Raw genomic sequence first — 21,346 nt, 5'->3', positions numbered from 1 at the left:
ATGGGCCTTTCTTATCATGCCACTCCATGGAGCCATTCATGAGAACCGACATGCCATTTCAGTGAATCACTATTTGAAAAGGGTATATTAGCAGTTGTCTGCAACTGTGTACACAGCTCAGAAGAAATTAAAAATGGACACACGTAGACTGTTGGCTGTCCCGTTCTGTCTTGGAGAACTGAGTGTGTAATTTTCCATTTTGCCTTACCGTGTGACTCTTCAATTGATTGGTTACCTCTGAAATATCCTTAAATGTGAGATGAGAGCTGCAGTGGTGAGATGGAAATACAGGCCAATGAGATTAGCTACATAGTAAAACCTAAGTATGGCTATTGAGACCACTCACTACAGCACTGTGTATCAATGTTGCCTTCTGTCACTCGGAAGCTATGATGCAAAGATGCACAGATGCATAATATGGATTTATTGAGCTGATTCATTGTGTTGCTGGACTTGTGATGCACAATTTTCATGTTCTTTCTACTGGACAGGAGATGAGTGCATGACAGCCCTCAATTACAGATGGCGTGTTTTCCATTATTGCTTGCGTATATCGTAATGATTTTTTAATTTTATTTTAATAAAGACAATTAAGTAAAAGTCGACTTGCAATTAGCACCCCTCATCTGTTAACAAGCTGTTCATGCCGCCGTGAGTTCTTTTGTTGAAAAACAAAGCTCGAGGAATCGGGTACTATTTCTTGTTCCAGTCATCCTTTTTTTATATTTTTTTCTCAACACCAAGTTAAAAGGCGTCTTAGCAGAAGCTAACTCTGAACATATGCCCATCTCATTGAGATCCTTGCAGAATCAAAAGACTGTTGCCAGAGTAAATCATACTAAAGAGCTCTTTTGCAAATCCGGGCTGTCTAATTCAAGAATCAGTCTGCCATGTAGATAAGAGCAGCCTGGTGAGAGAAATCTGAGAATTTCCTGACTGTTTTTTACACTATTTCTTTGCCTGGATTTACAGTTTGTCAGACCCTTTTAAGTGTCAAAGTTCCCTTGTGCTTCTGTGTTAAAATAATTGGCATTTGATACAGTCAAACGTTATTGCTTTAGAGTCTCCCCACCTTGAATAATTTCCAGTAAGGAATGTTACTGGGAACAGTGATTCCCAGACAGGCGTCTGTCGTGGAAAGGATGCAGTCTGGGCCAGCACTATTCGGTAAGCAGTGTGTTCAAACACAAGGTCTCAGGGCCCAGCGCATTCATCCCCTGTGAGGAACCTGGGTGATGCTGGGTGTTGACTGATGCCCTTTCACGTGTCACAGACATCTGCAGGAGATCTGTCTTTACAGCTGACAGGGAAGCTTCACAGATGGGTTCCAGCAGTGTCCGGCCTGAGTGGGCTGGTAGAAGGCTCTCCATCACAGATGTGTCAGGGCAGTAGCAGGAAAGGAAATTGTTCGGGGTCTTTTGGGGTTGTTGTTTTTTTTTTGGTTTGTTTTCAGAAGATCAATTAAGATAAGGTGAGCAGGTGAGAGAGATTTCTGGTAACGAATGACAACAGCACTGACCACGGGGGTCACTTGTATCACAAGAAGGTGTTATACATGAAGGTGTAGTTCATTCTGCTTTCCTCTCTCCTGATTTGTTTGTTTTTTTGTTTTGAAGGGCAGCCGATTCTCAGTTGTAGATTTTTATAATAATAATAATAATAATAAACTTTATTTTATATAGCGCCTTTAAAGGTGGCTTCTCAAAGCGCTTTACAGGATGACAATAACAATAAATAAGAAGACTACAACAATAAATAAGAAAAATTTCACAAGACAACATGCTGGGTGTTGACTGATGCCCTTTCACGTGTCACAGACATTTTTATTCAGACTGTGGTGCACTAGACAAAAAGCCAAGCTAAATATGACTGAATTACAGTCCGTGAGGTTTTGTCGTAACTGTAAATTCCTTTCTCTCCTTCTGAAAATAAAATACAGCTAGTTTTGAGTGCCAGTCCTCGTTTGCAAAGCCTGCAGTCCCCGCTGCCTTAAAATGCTCTCGTTAAAGTCTTTCTATCTTAATTAGTGTCGGAGTGACCTGATCTGATTATCACTTCAACACGTTTCATTTTTATGTGTATCTTTAATGCCGAAAAACTTGTCACGGCAAATTAAGAATGAATGCACACTTTAATGATTCATGCCATTAATGATGGTGCCATTGCTTTAGAAAAAAATATCTGGGCTTAATTACACAAAGAGAAAATTATGCTTGACGTTTTCCAGCGGTTAGAGATTTTACTTTGCTTTTCTGGCAGAGATGTTTTTTTACTTAGTTACTTAAATTCGGAATTGCCAATTATTTCTCCACTGTTATATCCGTAGTGTGGAATTACTTGTGGCTCTTCAGATAGATCTCCATTCATACTCCTACACTGACCCATCAGATCTAAAGGTATCCACACATACCCCTCTCCCAAGACTCCCTGCTGCTCTGCTACTATTGTTTTCTGTCTGTGATTCTTAAACAGAAGAGCCAATGACTGATGAGGAATATGGATCCTTGTTGATATCACTTTGACTTTCTGACCATACTTAAAGCGATTCATTGCCACAGGATGATGGTTTCACGTCTGTCCTGTTGCTGCCAGGTAGAAAATTCCAAAGCAGGAAATATCAGCTTCTATATGTATCAAGCACTGGGGTCACTCGTCCATCTTATCTGGTGTGTGTTTTTGTCAAAGCGCTAATTAAATAAAACCCTATCAGTGACGAATGGCTTTAAAATTGCCTTTCAAGGAATGAAGTACCTTTTTCTATTCACGTGCCTGTGTATTTGTGGGGGGAAACAGAAGTTTCAAATGCATGTCCTTATGTTTTCAGCAGCCCGGACAGTCTCTGTTGGAAAGGTAATGAATTGGCTTACTTTTCCTTTCAGCAATTCTAATGCTGTGCCACGGACGATTCTGGCAGCTTTTGATTTGTGAATCCCGTAAAGTCTCTATAATGAAAGCATGTGTGGTAACTCATTTATATGTCATCAGGACTTCGATTTTTTTATGTCTTCAGAAATTTCTAGAGGCAAAAAAGACAGCCACAAAGGCACATTTGAATGACTGCAGTGTCTATGTACTGCAGGCACCAGCAGTCTTCTAACAATTCATCCAGGGGGAAGATTATCTTCCTTGTGGAGTCACAGCTTCTCTGGAACAACACGGTTGTTCAATTTTTAAATTGCCTCAAAATGATCTCGCAAAGACAAAATACAGTTGTAGTTTTTAGAAAAATTTTCAATGCAGAAAAAACTTCCATTTTTCTTAGGCCAATGACAACATTTACATTTCATTTGTTTTTAATCAGACGGATGGAGAAGTTTAATACGAGGCCTAATTTCACATTTGTCTCTGCTATGTCTATGCTGATTTGAAGACGCTCTATATGCCAGACCTGTTGTGTTTGAAACCTGCATATTAATTGTAAACTGAATAAAGTCCTCACGAGCACTGATACAATAATTGAAACAGAGATTTTTTGTGCACATCTCGCTTGTTTAGTGTTCTGACGTGTATGTTCCAGTTTTGTTTGCTAGTGTTATTTTTGATTGTGTTGGTGTTTCCTCAACTCATTGAATGATAAATGCAATGAAATGATGAGGGGAAGATTTTAAGTGTTGCGCTACCCCCAGGCCATGAAACTATATATTAATGAGTTTGTCTATATTAATGAGTACCAGATTAATTTCCTTTGTACATGTCCTAGCAGTCACCTTTTATTTTTTTTCTGGAGTTATTTTTACTCAGAAAGGTCAAATGGAAAAAGGTGATTGAAGCAGACAAAGTGGATTTTTGCAGTAAGGGTACCAGTGGATGAGAAGTAGGAAACTAAAGACAGAATGTAGATGTTAAACACGAATCATGTAGATCATGAGCCAAACTGAATGAGTGCAGGAGGCAGGGAAGTAAAAGAATGGTTTTCATTTAGTTACAGCTGTCCCGTCAATCGTACACAGAGACTGGAAGGTGTTTTGCATAAGGAAGTCAGCGAGACACAGATGACAGACAGAGAGAAAAGCCTTTATAATCTCTAAATTAGGGTCTGGGAATGAGATTGTCTTGATCCGACTCCCTCCCAGCCTCTGTCCCGATTGCTTTTGAAACAGTACCCTCTGTGGCTCTGTGTCATGAGTGCCAGAGTGACAACGAGCAACATTCTCCTGCAACAAATGAGGAGAACTTTTCACATCAAAGAGGAATCTGCCTTCATTTAAGAACATCTGCATATCGGATGAGAGCAGTTGGAATTAGGACATCTCATTCTTTGCTGTGGGATAATTTCTCCTGGCCATTCATGTAAATTATTTACCAAAAAATATTTGAAGTAAAAAAAACCATATTGGATAACCACAAACACGCTAATGCTTTGTCATATGGACTCACAGGGGGATTTGTGGTCATATGTAATTTTTTTTCTACAATTTTTTTCCCGGCTCTGCTAGAAAGCCCAAGGGAGAGGAGTCTGAATTTACTTTTTGCTCTCCACAACCACTGTTCCACGTAGCCGAAGGTTTAAGCCCAAGCGGCCCTCAACTCAAGTCGCACCCTGGCTTTCTTCTGTTCTGCAGGGCTACTTTCATCTGTTGGGACTACACGATAAAAACTTCCCTGGGCTCTGCAAAATTTGCTTGATCATGTGGAAAGGAGCGGTAAATCTACTCTTGGGCAATAGTTTATTGAACAATTTCTGCAACCAGTTAAATGCCATCAGACAGAATGCCTGTCAAAGCAGACCCTTGTCTTGAAGTGGACACATGTCAGGTCAGGACATCTCTTTGGTCAAGTAAGGAAACAATGCAAGATGGAGGGATGTGGGAGGCAGGACTTAGAGCAGGAAGCAGTCTTGGTCTAAAGCTGCCAAGCAGATGGTTCAGTTCTGGTCTTAGAATACAAAAAGGTCCGCAGGTTTTCTAAATCTTTTTAAAGTAGCAGCACCTGCAGAGGGTAGGCTAGGATTGGCTGGCCACGGCTCTCCCCTCACAGCGACCCCTGTGGCCTGCCAGGCGCCTACAGGCATGGCTGCTGTAGGTGAACGGGTCGTGCCTCACCAGTTGGCGCTGAACCTCCAGTAGGGGGCGGTGTTGTTCACTCGCTCAAAACTCACTCATTGAGGGTATCATTCACACCTGCGTCCCTACTGCATAAACTGGTCTGAAGAGAGCAGGTTCTTAATTAGCCAGTTGAGAAGAGACTGCATAATGTTCTGCTTCAGGTTTGTTGGATGCACTTCATGGTATTTTTTAAACCAAGGACTGAGTGCAGAAAAAAGCCTAAATAAGCAAGCAGATCAGTCATAGGCAACTATTAGCACAAGTGATTAAAGGCTCAGTTGAAACACAAAGCAGCAGAAAGTGGGATTTGCCAGTTTATTTACTCATGGCCCCAGTGTTGACTAGTTTTCATTCCAGCTGGACCCATGATTACTAATTTATAATTTACAGTATATCAGGGATCTCCAATTCTGATCCTGGAGAGTACATGTCCAGCTGAGCTTTTTAGCAACCTGAAACAATTCATTGTTGGTTTAATATTGGGTGGGTTTAACAGATTTTCAGAGCTCTTCGGGACACATCAGCCAGAACCAGGACTGGGGACCCTTGATGTGAATGAACGAACAAAGTCCTTGATTGGACCACGTTGTTTTCTGCCCCCAGAAAAGCTGAAGCTTTCAAGTTATGTATATTTAAAATTAAATTAAAAGTTATTAGTTAAATCTTTGATTTGATTAAATAATCAAAAGCTCAGTTGGAACAGAAATCAGCAAACAGTAACAAGGTGAATTAACAAGGATTGGATAGCTCTGCCTTATTATGTGCTGCTTATTTTAATTTTTTTGGACTGGTGATTTAAAGCAATCTGTTCTCTAATGGCAGTTATATAAGCCCAAAAAATGAAAAAAATCTGGAATCTTCTGTTAAATGCATGGCAATGCTGATGCATTCCACATTTTTGCTCTATTTTGATTGGCATATTCAACAACATCATCATCTGACCTGGCAGAATAAAAGTCAAGACTAAAATTTTTTTACTGTATATAAATAGAAAAATAGAAAAAAGGATAAACTAGATGATTGATTTTGGAGGGGGGGGGGGGTATTTTAAGGTTGGTGCACAGAGACTTTCCAACTGTTATTCGGTTTTAAGGAGATTTTTATGGTGGCTTGAATTAGTTTTTGCTTTTAATGCAAAGCAAATAAATCATTCTGCAAGTCTTATTAAACTTTTCAGCTGAGAAAAAAAATGGAAATGGAAAATACTGGTGATTCAGGAAAGGTTTCAATTAAAACTAGTGGAAATAAAAGCTATTTTGCTTTGAAGTGTCCGAACTCTCTTCTGAGGCAGTGGAGTTTGGAAGGATGTTGACTAGAGTTTTTAAAGGCCAGCAGGGAGCAGACTGGCTGAATGCTCTAGGTGCAATAATGCCTGGGGAGCAAGTGGTTTAAATGCTAATTTAGCTCTTTTCATACCCCCCGACAGCGCTAAATATTCACGCAACATTCCCCCTGTAAGACTAACAAAATACTAAATGCTCCTCGCATCACGATGCTCTGTCGAACGATCACAGATTTACGACGGTTGCCGGGAGTATTAAATTGTAGGCCCGAGCTGTGCGAAGCGGAGAGGAAAGAAAAAAACAACATTTTGATGTGTTTGTCTTGTAAGCGGTAAAATGAAATGAGCAGTCGGGCACATTTTGACATGTGAACAGGGAAAAAAAATACAGAAGAAAAAAAAAAGGAGGGAAAGGACTAAGCAGATGTAACTACCTCCCTGTCAGGTACAGCGTCTATTTAACCAAGACCAGAGTTTTGATTTCTGTGACAGCTACGCTCAATGGGTTTCCTAAAAGGGTATTATACAAGGCTTTGGTTCAACGCCTCCCGTTCCAAACACGGCTCCTGACAGTCAATTTTAATCGCTCGCCCCTCTTTGCCCGTCTCGCGTTTTATTTAGAAGAACCCCCTCCTGTGCGCGCTGATAGATAATTGGTTTGGCATGTGAGACGTAAATAATGCACAGTTCCACCCCCTTCACCCCCTCTGCCGTCGGCTTCGCTGTACCGCTGCTCTGTCTCCTTTTACCTATTAATTCCACATATCTTCTGTTTTCAATTACCGTAATTGGCTGCACTTGGGCGTTTTAGCAAAAGAAAACAGGTGCATTTCCATGTATAACATGCATTCTGCTAACGCACCGGAGAGCACGCCGCTTGATTTCTTTATGGGCCTATTCCCGTCCCCCACCGAAATGAAATCTCAAGGACTAAAAGTGCGTTGTAGCATTTTCCGCCAAGTTTGGGTTTTATGAGGTCCTCAGGTAAGTCATAAAGTAATGTTCCATGCAGCGTTAAGTCAAAAGCTAATAGTGTGTAAGGGGCAGCTTAGTTTAATTTCCCTTATAAAAACATTTCGTCATACTCGTTTCCCTATGTACCAACATAGCTTTTATTAATCGTAAAGTATTCCATTTCCTTGAATTATTCAAAGGCCAATCAAGGCCTTCTTGATAAAATCTCAGTAAAAGATCATTACTTTCTCAGTCACTTACTGCAAGAAAGCCTTTTCCAACAGCTTGATGAGTGGCTTTACCTTAGATCTCATTACTGGGAGATACATCTTTAACCATGCTGCCTTGATAACTATTATAATACAGGATCAAACATAAGAGCAGCACTGCACACTTCAAGCAGTACAAGAAGTAAACTTGCTTCTTACAGTCTTCCAGTATTCAATCAGAACTCGCACTGATTGGGAGATTACAAATGGCACCGTATTTTACACTCATTTTCTAAACATTATCCGATTCAGGGTCATTGGGGATCCTGAGTCTATCCTAGCAAAGCAGTGGGCACAAGGCAGAACACACCCTGGGTGGGACACTCACACCTAGGGCCAGCTCTCCTAGGAGCCAATTAACCTACTGTACCTGTGTTTTGGGGGATTTTGAGAGGAAACTTGACCACTCGCCAGCAGCTGTATCACCCTGCAGCTCTCAACCGGCAGCCCACTGAAGCTGAGCAGGGTTGAGCCTGGTCAGTACCTGGATGGGAGAGACCTCCTGGGAAGCTATGGCTGCTGCTGGAAGAGGTGTTACTGGGGCCAGTGGGGGGTGCCCACCCTGCGGTCTGTGTAGGTCCTAATGCCCCAGAATAGTGGCGGGGACGCTATACTGTAGTGGGCGCTGTCTTTCAGATGAGATGTTAAACCGAGGTCCTGACTCTCAGTGATCAGTAAAGATCCCCAGCATTTCTCGATAAAAGTAGGGAGTTATCCCAGTGTCCAGGCCAACTTTCCCCCCTCTGCCTTTACCATGGCCTCCAAACTGTCCCCATGTGTGATTGGCTTGCACTGGCCCTGCGATGGACTGGCGTCCTGTCCAGGGTGTACCCTGCCTTGCGCTCGTTGCTTGCTGGGTAGGCTCCGGCTTTCCGCGACACCATGTGGTATAAAGTGGTTTGACAAATACATGCCATGACATGACTTGAGCACACAATTTACTCATTTTAATTATTTTTGCAAAATTATGGTAGTGCCTTTGGGTTACTGGACTCCCGTTCCTGAAATGGGGCCCCTTTCATTGAACTGGAAATCCCATTTATGCCAGTATTCCTTCTTTTAATCTGCATTGTGTGTTTGCTCATATGCCAGCATCGTGCAACTGGTTCTAATCATACAGTCTGTGGTCATGTTCACGTCTGGTAGCAATTGTGTGCTGTTCAGTTCCTCTTCTGGAGCCACAATCTGTGCCACCCCAAAAATTCAGTTCAAATGAGATGATGTCATCGTCCATAATGTGAAAATTCTCTGCATTTGCAGGAATGTTTCTCTGAGGCCGCTTTTCAAGGGCAACTGCTGGATTGGGAGGAAATGTGATTTGTTTTTTTTGTTGTTACCAAATTAACACAACTTTTGTTTATGTAGTCCTGCATATGTGGTAGATACCAGTGCCATTAGTTGTGCTGCATGGCCCTAAAACAGAAATGAGCTACAGTTTAATATGGAACATATTAACACAGAAAAGAACAAATGGCTTTTTAGCTCTGCTGGGTTAAAAGTCTGTATGTGATTAGAACAAAACGTTTTTTCAAATAACAAATGCTTGTCTCAAACCCCTACGGCATAATTAGTCTTGTTAAGTACTAATAGTTCTTCTCTAAAATCAGGGTCAGTACCCAGTAGAATCATATATAGATAATTGTATTTATAAAAGAAGCAATCAGGTTTTGTTTGTGTATGTGTTGTTTCTTAATTTCTTTCTGTGTGTTAGAAGTAAATATCTTGTGCTGTTTTCAGTGGGACATTAACGTATAAGTTTGAGAACCAGGGACATTTTCTCAAGGTGTAATGTGAAGGAATGATGTGTGGAAATATTTCATTGTTGAGCAGGATTCATTGTTGGAGCATGCAGTGTTTTTCTTAAGGTTCAGAGCATTCATCTGCTCTAAACTCATTCCTCACCAAACATCTTTATCAGTTTTAAGAGATCACTTGAGACAAATGGTCCTGACTGCAACCATATGACATTATATGATTAGGAATTAACAAAATGAAGCAGAAAATGCAATTCTTATACTTGTAGTTAATTCGTTTTTACTTAATGAACAGCTTGCTTTTAAAGATCATAATATTGCACATATTGATATTAATGACGATAATATCTGAAGGAATAACATTCTGTGTCCACATTCAAAACCTCCGAGCCATGGACTTCATCAGACTGAAAGAGGTTTTCCTCTAGTATTTGCCTGTGCTTTGCTCTATTACTTTTTCCTTCAGTTCTAACAAGCTTTTAGGCAAGTTCCATGGAGATCTTGTTGCTTGCTGCCCATTTTCTCCCATCTCCTCCATTGAACTCTTTTTACAGGTGTGGGCCTCACAGTGACAGCCTCCTCTCCCCAGCTGCTCCTGATCTAGGCACTGCCTGGGTGGTACAATGCATCTTCCATTTCTTCATGCTTGAGTAGACTCTGCTCGAGGGGGATATTGGGAAACTTCAGTGTTTTTATACCCTTCTCTCGATCTGGGGTTTCCAGAGATTTTATTACTGACTTACTTTGAAAGCACCTTAGTATTCAAGGTTGAGCCTTTGCTTGAAGTTCACTACCAGACTAAGGAACCTCAGAAAGATGGGTGTTTTTATTCTGAAATGAATGGGATCCACAATAATTACGCACAGACGGGCCACTCAACTAATTGTGTGGTTCATTCAAATACTTTTTTGCACCTAAATTAATTTAGGTTTTAGGATTTTTTTAAAATCTATTCAACGCAATCATAGCTTTCCATCTTTCTTTCATATTAATTATCTACTTCTTTATTTATTTTTTTTGCTTTCACTGTTTGGAGTAGTGGGTACATCAAAAATATTAATTGCCACTTCAAAATGTCAGGAATGCAGGCTTTAAAGCAACAAAATGTGAAAAACTTTGAAACGTTTGCAAAGCACTGAATTTTCACTTGCCTTTTAACTTGTTAATTACTGTTCTTTTTTTCCTGTAATCAAAGCAGTATTATTCATCTATTTTGTCTTTGTACTGCACTTTGTGTTGTAATGTATATGAAAGGCATATTATAATTACACAATTATTTCCTAGGAACACATAATAGGTTTATTCCATTATGAAAATAAAATCAATCGATCAATTATTATCTCGTTTGGAAAGCTACCAGCCTGCGACAGAGGTTCGAAAACTAGACAATATTGCACAATGCCTTTGGAATTCTCCCTATGACCAGCCAATATCAAAATGTGGTCCTGAGGGTGCTCAGCACTTTGGCTGAGGCTTTGCCTTGTGTAGCATGTGGCGAGACCTTGAATTCAAATTGATGTTATAAGCAAACCTCTTAGTGTCAAATCTGCTCAAACATGTGGTGTGCCCAAAGACTTGTCAGCTTCAATGATTGTGGGTACATGAGTACATGGGTAGTGACATTGCAGAAACCACCTTATTTAACTTTTCCCTGTCCCCTCTATCTTGTGCGGCAAAGCCAGTGGCTGATAAGCATCAGTTGTGGTACTAGTGGAGGGTATAGTGTTGGATTCTAGATGCAAATCACCATTCTGCGCAGTCCAAGAGGGCTCCGAGCCCACAATGCCACTGTGCCCTCTGGAGAGGTCTGTGTGAGTGACTTCAGTGTTAAATCCTCGTTTCACACAATAAGACCTGTCACACTTGCATGATCTATTCTTGCGTTCCCACAGGACAATTCCCAACTGTACTGGCTTTGCCACACTGTATTTCCAGGGCCTGGGAAAGGGGAATTTAGGAATGCAACGACTGCATTAAAAACGTCTCTTTGAAAGCAGCTCTTCTCTGCAGACAGTTCTGTGTCAGTGTGTCTTCTGCTGAATCAGCGAAACCTTCAACACTGCTGTGAGTAAGAGCCCTGAAAGGGAAACTGGCAACACTTTGATACGTAATGCACAATCAGATGCCCGTTTTTTTCCCCTCTGGAAAATGTCTCACAATTACAAGATTAATCCTATAATAGTTCAAATGACAGGAAAAAAAAACAATGAGAAACAGAAAACCTCTCTGCCGTGAAAACACTGAAACCTGTAAACACAAGCTCATTAGACATATGTTTCACATAAGAGTTTGTCATGCTGGCTTCAGCATTGCTGATGAATAGAGTAAGAGAACATACCTCCACCAGATCCTACCAAAAAAGTAGCCAATTACAATACAGATTTCTATGGACTTCTGATGAATCACAAAGGGTTTGAAACCTGTAATTGTGTCTTTGCACTTTTTTTTGGAAATCCAGCCCCTTAGTTTGTTTGTCTATCTTTTAAATGCAGGCCCGTCGTCCTGTGTTTGTGGCTAATTTTAAGGTCAAAGGTTGTAGACAACCCTTTTCCTTGCAGGATTATGTGTGTGAGACAGTCTTCCAGCATTGCTTTCAACAGGTGCCTTAATCCTGGGAGGTTCTGAGATATGTGCGGCTGTCGAAGCGTGCTCTGAATTACACCCTCATGTGTTTCAAAACCACATGCTAAGGTGATCGGTCAAAGCTTGTCACTAAAACAGGGTTTGTGTTATTGTTCACAGATGCCAAATCTTTCCCACCACAGTTATGTTGTCTTTCATCTGACTGAAAGATTCTCAATCTTAATCCAGACTGTATTTTTTCCACATGGCTGCACAAAGCTGTGTCGTACTCTCACCGTAATAACCTTCGGCTGCGGCCTCCTCTTTCTTGCTGTGCCACATGCGTTTGGCTTTTTCCACGATTCACCTTTCTCGCTCCTAACGTTGCTGTTGTTTTTATCATGGTGATAAAACATTCTGTTCCAAAGGGCCACCTGAAAGAAACAGCTAAGACAATGGCTAGGGAATGTACCTTATAGAGAGTGGGGTAAAAAAAACAGTCACTCTCACATCTAAAAAAGGAAGAAGCTAAAGAGAAAAAAAAATAAGTTAAAGGTCTTTATTTGTTACAATTATCCCTTCTTTAAAGTTTCCTTAAAATATGTTTTAGCAGCAATTTCAAATATGAACCATGGAAATAGTGGATGATTGAGCTTTTGTCAGCTGACAGCTCTGCATCAGTTGTGTGTAACAGGTAAATGCGTTCTAGTGAACTGCACTTTCTGTTGGTGTTTTTTCTAACTGCCAGCCACTGCCTGTCAAAAGTGACACATTAGCCTGGTCTGCTGTTGCTGTTCAGTGGAGCAATAGAGATGTTTATCTAAACAGTCATGCCTTTTATGAGATAGCTTACATTAGCCCTCTTTCCAAAACTACAACAATCTGAAGATGAAAGGTGGTCTGGAATATTTTTCACAGTCCTCTGGAATCATGAAATATAAAAATATGTTCCTCTTTCCACTTTCCATTTTCTCTTATCGATCATATTATTCCGAATTAAGTTGTCTTCCATCACTGGATAATTAATATGAAAGCCCAATTTAATAATGCAATTCATAGTATACGTTCATAGTTTTTTTTATTTTTTCTCCATTGCAAAATTGTGCTCCACCTTTTTTTTATCCGCAAATAAACTCCAGGTGATTTTCTGAAAATGCGATCGAGTGAAAACCACATTTCATTTTTATCCTTTCCATACAAGCATTGCCTTCTGTTAAATTTGCACTTTTAAACTTTTTTCCAATGGCTGTCGGGGAAAAGGGAAATAAATCCTGCATTGGAGCCAAGGGCTTTGAACACTCTTCTGTAAGTGCAGATGTAACCGCAGGTACGGAGTGTACCTGCCAAAAAGTGCTTTAGGTGGATTTTAAAACTTCCAGGTGTAAAAATATTTATTGCAGCCATTGTTATGAAGATCTAAAGAAAAGAATGGAAAAACCATGAAACCCAAGATGAATGTTAAAAATAACAATGAACAAATGGAAAATGTTCACTCTTGAGCGGGGAGTATACAGTGTCTATAAAGTGGTTCCATTAAATGCATATGCACCTGGTCCACAGATACTCACTGGTGCCACTGTAAATAAAACACCAGGCATATTCCCTTTCTCTGTCCGCCTCTGCTCCACATCCGCTAAAAATAACTCCTGCATCTGGGGCCATTTTTCTCCCTTTTCTCTCTCCTCTCTTCTGTCTTTCCCTCTCGTCGACAATACTGTTCAACACGCTTTCTAATCATCGTATCAGATTAGTGCTCTGGATCTCCTCCAGGAAAATGGATCCCCCAGCAGATAAGTGCTGTTGGGCTCTGTCTGTGTGTCTAACGCTGACAAATGGAGGAATTAAAAGGCCAAATGGAACAAAGCATTGAACTTCCCCGGCTATCAGAAAGAGCTTGTGCGGGTGTCTGTTTGGGTATGTGCGCGTGTGACAGGAGAAGGTGCTGAGTGTGTGACTGCAGAATAGGGGAGAAGAGTTGCTGTCCAAGCATTTTTCTTAACGAGTGTATGTCGACTGTCCCACAGCTCCTGACACTGCTGCACAGTAGTGTCTGTCAGCGATCACCTGGGTTTGTAGCTTTGATGCCTCTGTACGTCTTATGTTTTGCCGAGTGTTTTGCATTCATCCATTATCAGAAAGATACTTTTTGCTGGTAAGGGGGAAAGAAACTAGGGCCACACCTGAAAGAACAGGCTGCAGGGCAGGACTAAGTCCTGCACAGCATGTCAGTCCACTGCAGGGTATATACACACCAGGACAATTCAGAGAGACCTACTACATCACTGGGAGGTGAATCGCCCAGAGAAACCCCCAAATATAGACAGGCACACAGACAGGCGCTTCTGTTTTGGATTTGAACACAGAGCTGTGAGGCAGCAGGGCCATACGGTCCCCCAAATGCTCTGTATATATGAATCTCTTGTTTTAAAATTTCTTGCAATTGTCTTAATGTTTAGATCTATTCCAGACACAAGGAAAATGTATTCCAGCGTGCTGTTTTTTTCTTTGCAGAACCTGATTTAAGTGAAACAGTTAGTTAAGATGACAAATGATGGTCTGAGCAGAACAAACAACAGTCAGTCATGCAAAACACACTTAATTGTGCGATGAACTCCCTGGCAGGTGTGTAATATATGAGTGTGTCTGTCGCTTGGCTCTCTGGGGCTTCCAGCTACACCGGTAGTGTGACTGCCATATACCTGCGTCATTCAGGCTCCATCCCTGCACGCTGCATAGGTGTGCAGTCTGTGCTTCAGGACATAAGGGCCTACGGTAAGAAAAACTATGAGAGAGAGATTGCCATCAAGACATCTTGCCTTGAGATGCTTATTGATCCAGGGATTTCCTACTGTCATTTCTGGAAGAATGTCGGGCAATTCCTTCAGGAAGGAGGTTTGCTCCAGATGCCTGAGGCTTTCTGTGGAAAGAAGTACCCTCTGTTTTCGCACTTAAGTGCACTTCCTTGTAATTTCCACTGGTGCCCTCGTTTCTTGTTTCACTGCAAAGCATGAAGTAATCCATTAGGTTCCCTCTATCAATACCTCGCAGGAATTTAGTAGTTGTGTCATGATGTATGTGCAAGCGAAGAGGAAACTGAAGGTTAGCAATCAGGATGCATCAATCTGGCAGTTCTTCGAAGATGTGCAACAAGCAGAAATGGAAAAAAAAAGGGAGGAATAAACTTCAAGATCCATGGTTGGAACATGGAGGTATGCACATACCTGAAATACCTTCATGCCTAGCAGCTTTCCAGATGGTTGGAACGTGAGGTGTAGCCTCTGTCTTCCTGAATTAGGTATAATGTGTAGTACAAACTGCACTCCATGCAACTCACACCAGTAGAAGAAAAGACAAGTACATATTAAGCTAAGGTTTTTATCGAACACCTTAGAAAGTCAGACACAAACACAATACATTAGAGGGCTCATGGTGTGATATAGTAGTTTGACATTATTAGAGGAAGGATATCGATAGCAAAAACAGTGCAAGTCATTCTATCCATGTGGAATAAGTCTGTGGGCTTCATCACACCAGGATTATCGGTTTGTATTTAAATATATTTTACCCCTTTTTTTGAGAAAGGACCACATGCTTATTTCATCTCTACCATCACTGCCAAAATCCTCATGTGTTCACTGCCTGTGCGCTGTTCTTCTCAAAGAAAGGATATGTTTTTGAGCGTCGCAGATGTGCAGTACAGAGAACCACGGAGAGTTGAGGTTCTGTCTGGAAAACACGGAATAGGAGCGAAAAAGAAAATCAGGCGATAAAGCCTCGTTATTAATGGCTGTTTCCTAGCTGCCCTAGAGAACTGCAGTCCAAACATGTGATAATTGGCTTTGCAGTATATTTTAAACCCTCCCACTCTTCTCTCCGGTTTTGGGAAGTTCGGAAAACCAGTTTGACATTGCTGGCCAGAGAGATGAGTCCGGAGCCAGGAGTTGTGTTACACCCATGTGCCCTCTCACACAGTCATGGACAAATGGCTACTGTCAGCCCCGTGCAAGAGAAATGATGTCACTCTCCACCAGTATTCATCCTATTAAATCTTCAGGAGAGGCAAACAAACTAGACTAAATGCAGCTGAAGTACTGAGCACCGCAAATTCGATTGAGCTGACAATGATACTCATTACTTAGAGTTGCCTCTGGCAGTTGTCCCTCTGGTAGCTAGTGAGCGTAGTCTCACAGTCAAAGCTGCCTAATCTAATGGTGTAACAATTGTGCTTCAACCCAAGCTTATATGAGGAGGGCTAATGCAATCTGTGTGAGCCCCTGGACTAGGAGAGTAATTAGATTGGGCTGTCCCAAGACTCACCCGACTGACTCATTCCCTGGAATTAAACTGTGCTGGAACGGGTGGAATTAACCCCTTCCAGACCCTGATCCCAGATAACAGACTGGGATGATTAGGGTCACTCACTTTCATTCGTTCACCTGACTGCTTAGGGGTTATTAAAAGTAAAAGGGAGGCCCTACAATCTAGTCAAACAGAGGAATTGTCACAATAATGTGTTGTTTTTGACTATATTCTTAAGAGGGAGTATAAGACAAAGGGTTTTTGATCATTTGTGTTTGTAATATACTAAACAATAGCTTAGTTGTAGCTGGGCATAAAGGTTGACCCAGTTGAATTTTAAAATATATCACCTTCACAATGCAGTTAATTTCTTAAATGTCTGTGTTTAAAGAAACCTTGACCTGTTTTGTCTTATTTCCTTTGGCTGTGGTTGGGTTTCAGATGTATCTCAACAGTCTTCCCAGCACTATTTCAGAGCTCGCATTCCAGGGTTTTGTCAGTGCTTGTATAAACACAACTTGAATTATTTCAACCTAGAAATGCACGATTGTTGTGACTAGTTTATTGCTATGTTTTTGTGTATATGTAATAGTGGTATTTAAAGGGATGTAAAATGTTGGGTAATTTAATGAAATGCTTAATTATTTTTATGAACTACAAAATGTCATTTAGAATTAAAATTGACACAGAGCCATACAATGTATATCACCAGCAAAATAACTGGTCAAATTTTTGGTGTTATTTTTTTCTCGGTTTAAATTCGCCGCAAAACACAAACCGGGCACCAGGGGGCGCAAGGTCTTTAAAATCTTTCAACAGCTTGTATGCACAGGTGAATTGAATTTAAGTGTGACGCTGTCAGAGGGAGGTTCGGTCACATTAGCGTGTGCTAAAGACAGCGGACAAAAAGTAGATTTAAGGTCTGAATAAGTATTTGAAATTATGAAATAATTACGACCTTCATAATCCATCTTTAAATGGACTAAATGCTTTAATTGCGTTAAACGAAGGATAAACAGATGAAATTAATTAGTACAGCTTCAAGCTCATGACCCTAGCGAAAATAGAAAGCTTAAGTACATTAAGAAATTGTTCTTCAGTGGGCTACTTCGCAAATTATTATTACTGAAGCACTGCGCAATTAGTTTTTCAAATGAATGTTGTATGGTGCCCAAGGGGAACTCCGAGTTCAAAATTAAAACTTGAGTGCACAACCCATGAGAACACATTTTGACTTCATAATGTAGAGATACTTCCTAAGTGCTTTTTTATGGTCATAATGGTCGTGTTTGTGCCGTATCGTGCCTGCTTTCTGTAGTATAACTCCCACTTTGCAGCAAAGTTTCTAAGAGACGGATGCTTTCATTAGCTTTGCTTGTTGTACTTTGCTTTGACATTGATACATAACTCCCAGTCGGGGTTGCTTCTATGACTGTAAACACACCGTGTGACCGATTGCAAAGCAACTTAATGCTGAGGCGTGTTTTGTCTCAGTGTCACTTGAGTTAATCCCAAAAAGAGGATAACCACATTCTTCAGTTACAGCTGCCTTGAAATGCTTTTGTAGAGATTTAACTTGCAGGAAATTCCTCTCTCGCACTTACTTGAATTTCTGTTGCACACCTTCTGCGCAGGCCCCGGGTGAAACACGTTGTGAGGCAGTCAAGCTGGAAATAGACTGTTCTGCAGAAAAGGAAAAGGCTTAACGAAGGCAGCCTGCAGCCGAATAACGCGAAAGTGCGGTGAAAACTCCGGGAAACGGGCAGTTTAAGGCCAACACGACTGACCAGCGATACCAAAGACACGGGTCACCCTTCCCAGGCTCCCCAGTTGAGTTTGCAGCTCCCGAGGTTTATGTGACGCGTTGCAACATCAAACTGTCCTTTTTCAGAGTGAGAGCGCTGGTCATTCTCAACTGACACTTATCTACACCAGAGACACTTCCCCTCCGCGAACCTAAACAAGGGCAACCCTTTTGTTTCTAGTTTTATTGAAAAGATATGTGCGCCAGTACTGTTTTATGCGCGCTGCGCTTGAGGCGGTGCACGTTGGCATGTTTTATGACCGTCGGGAAAGAAAACCAGATGCGATCTTGTCTGTCTGTCTGCAACCCACACGCTTGTGCACTAAAGCTATTTACGTTTCCACCGAGGAGTGTTGAGAAAATGACCTATTAAGCTGTCGAATTTTTATGATTTGAAAATAGCTACAGATGCTGTGCTAGACGCTTGAAAAACCACCGAGATGTTTACCGCACTTAATGGACTCTTAATGGATTGAGCGCCGCCGTTAAAAACCCGAGAAAGATTTTTTAGGATTTGGCGAGTTCACTCTTGCGCGTTATCAGGACGGTGTTTTGAACTCCAGCAACAACAGCGACTCTGCGGGCCCACTTATCTATAACATCAATACAGCGAATTCTGCTGCTTGGTTAAAGACGGCTATCCACAGTGCCTACTGCTGGTCACTTCACACGAGTCGTTGTTTAAACCCATTTTAACGACGATTCTAATAATACGATTCGCTAACTCTTGCTTTTCATGGGTCTACTTTTTATCCTGCTAGTGAAGTACAACCCTGATTGATAAGGGCTTTTTAAAAAAGTGTTACTTGGAGTAAAAGCAATGTTTAAAATTGGGAGGAGCGTGCCTTTTCTATTTCGACAAAAATAATAAGGAATAGATGGCACCTCGCTAAGTATTCACCCTCTGCCAACAACGTCACATCTCAATTAATGTGATGTATATTCAAATGAAACGGTTCATTTTACTGGAAAGCTGATTGAATGGTAGCAAAATCTGCCAACAAGATGTGCAAAGTGAACCGTACTGATTGCATAAATATTCAGAAACCTTTAAGTCAGTATCGGTGGAGGTACCTTTGGTAGCAATTAATGCTGTCAGTAGTTTTGGGTCGGTCTCTACCAACTTTGCCCAGTGGAAGGGCGTAATTTTCCATTCTCCCTGGGAAAATGTGCTCTAGAGTCGTTGGGGACAGTTAATGGGCAGCAGTTGCCAAACCTCAATCTAAATGTTCTGCTGGATTTCAAGACAGGATTTTGACTGGGCCTCTCAAGGACATTTATTCCCTTCTTCTCGGCCCGCTGTGGTATAGCTTTGGCATTGTGCTTCAGGCCATTCTCTTGTTCAAGTGTGAGTTTTCCACCCAGTTTTAAATTCTTGGATGCCTCAAAAGCAGGTTTTCTTCCAGGATTTGTATGTACTGTGCACCATCCATTTTTCAGGCAATTGGCTTGAAATTCAATATTTATCTGAGGGAACCCACTGAGCCCATAAGCATTTACTCTGACGTCAAGCTAAACTACTTTAATTACACACATAGAAACCATTGCATTAATTTTGCGACCTTTCAGACTATGTTTCTGCACCTGAACATAATTAAGGACACCGTACCAAAGGGGCTGAATACTTGTACATTTGAGAATATTCTAAATTCCTTTCAAAAGTCTAATTTACTTTCATATAACCAGCAGTTTTGAGCTTTATCCGCTTGGAGTACGGAGACTTTATGATTGTGAATCTCACATCGTACATATATTGAAGTGTTTTGATGACAAGCTCAGTTAATAAGAAAATGTAAAAACCTGGCTAGATTTGCACGCTTTTGAAAGGCGCTGTAATAACAGCAGTTGAGCAAATTGGATATCGTGAATGTATCTGTAATGAAACGTTCCAGACATGTCACGCTCTCCGATGCACTTGAGGCTCCACACGGAGGTCCTTTTCTTGTGGGAAACCTTGTTTGTTTTAACAGCAATAATCAGACAAGAAACAGAGGTGAGTGCCAAACAGAGCTTTCCTTTATTTGTGTAAACAACACATACACACCGCAAACTCCCTCAAATGTTCTTCAGGGTTTTCTCACAGCCCTTTCAACTAACTACGGAAAAATCGCCAAGAACACCGTGAACATAACACCTACTGTAGCGAGATTTCACCTTGGCTTCACTCTGACCTCAACAGGTTAGTTTGCCACTTTGGTTCTGAATTGTTGTTTATTGCGTTGAATCGGCTGGTTGTAGGCTGGGGACGGAGAGGCACAGACACGGCACCCGGTGAAGAGACAGGTCTGTCGTTAGCAGAGAACGAGGACAGTGTCGAAGACAGAATTGCTCTTCTGGAAATTGCCAGACACCAACTATAAGACTCAATACATTTTAAAACCCTCTTTTCTGCCATTATAAATGCTCCCAATATCGGCTCTCTTTTAAGTCTCCCATCCATCTTCTTACTGGTTATACTTCCCCTCCTGGCAGTGCTAGCAAGGCCAGTTCTGTGTCTGGTCTATGACCCTTTCCCTGCTCTTCTTGAGTCTGTTGAGGACTTTTCCTACGGCGTTGGCTTTTCCCTATTGTTGCCAGTTGAGTTTTCAAACCTTACTCTAGTACTTCATCTTGAACATGTCAAAGTGCAGGACTCGCACGCATACAGGAAGATCGAGGATGTCTGCATGATTCTCAGCTTTGCTGCCATTCGTCCTAGAAGCTGGAAAACGTTTCTTGGTTTAAATACTTCGGTTTTTATTTAGTGTTATAAAGAGTTTGCATTCATCAGGCTTCAACGTCACATCTGCCCGTCCTTTGGAAATTGTCTCCAGCCCTTACAAACTCTGACACATCAAGAAATGAAGAGCGCATCCCCACCGCTGCAGTTCCTGCCTTTACCAACAGCTGGAGGGTGGTTTTTTGGAGGGGGGGGCACTTCCTGTCACAGCACATCCTGTCTGGACTGTTGACAAACCTGGGGAGCTGCTTGCCTGTGGTGGAACAGTGCGGGAGCCCTCATTGGAAATAATTTATCAAGCACTGTCCCTTCTGCTTGTGTCACTTCAGACCTGATGTAATTGGTCTCATAAAGCCTTCAGGCTCCAGGAAGCTGTCAACAGACATACAACCTGCAACTCAAGAGGCCTGCCCTGTGTCTCTGTTTAACTGCTGCAGGGAGCTGCCACTGCAGCACAGGCCTCAAGCTCCTTCACAGCGCATAGAGCCTTTATTCAGCACTATTAGCCTTTTGTTTTTGTTTTTAATCAGATTGATCAAGATGATCTCTAAGTGGCAGAGTCTAGATGCAAACTGCTGTGCTCCTACCCCAAACTCCAAACACTGCTGGATTCCCTTTATTGTAGGGAGCTGCCTGTAGGGTTGTCACACTACACATA

The 21,346-nt window shown here is 41.5% G+C and overlaps 1 long non-coding RNA gene across 1 annotated transcript; it reads right to left on the bottom strand.

Moving 5' to 3' along the window:
- Positions 1-15,227: 15,227 nt before the first annotated feature.
- On the bottom strand, positions 15,228-18,037 carry LOC148639001 (uncharacterized). Its single transcript, XR_015930851.1, has 2 exons — positions 17,770-18,037; positions 15,228-15,592 (listed from the first exon to the last, which is right to left on the bottom strand). It is a non-coding gene; the product is annotated as an uncharacterized LOC148639001 (long non-coding RNA).
- Between the last annotated feature and the right edge of the window lie 3,309 nt (positions 18,038-21,346).

The sequence above is a fragment of the Lepisosteus platostomus genome, chromosome 27 (assembly GCF_059453375.1).
Source record: "Lepisosteus platostomus isolate fLepPlt1 chromosome 27, fLepPlt1.hap1, whole genome shotgun sequence".
In the NCBI taxonomy this organism is placed as follows: Eukaryota; Metazoa; Chordata; class Actinopteri; order Semionotiformes; family Lepisosteidae; genus Lepisosteus; species Lepisosteus platostomus.
Note: the sequence above shows the minus strand (reverse complement) of the source record. Positions and strands in the feature narration are given on the sequence as shown.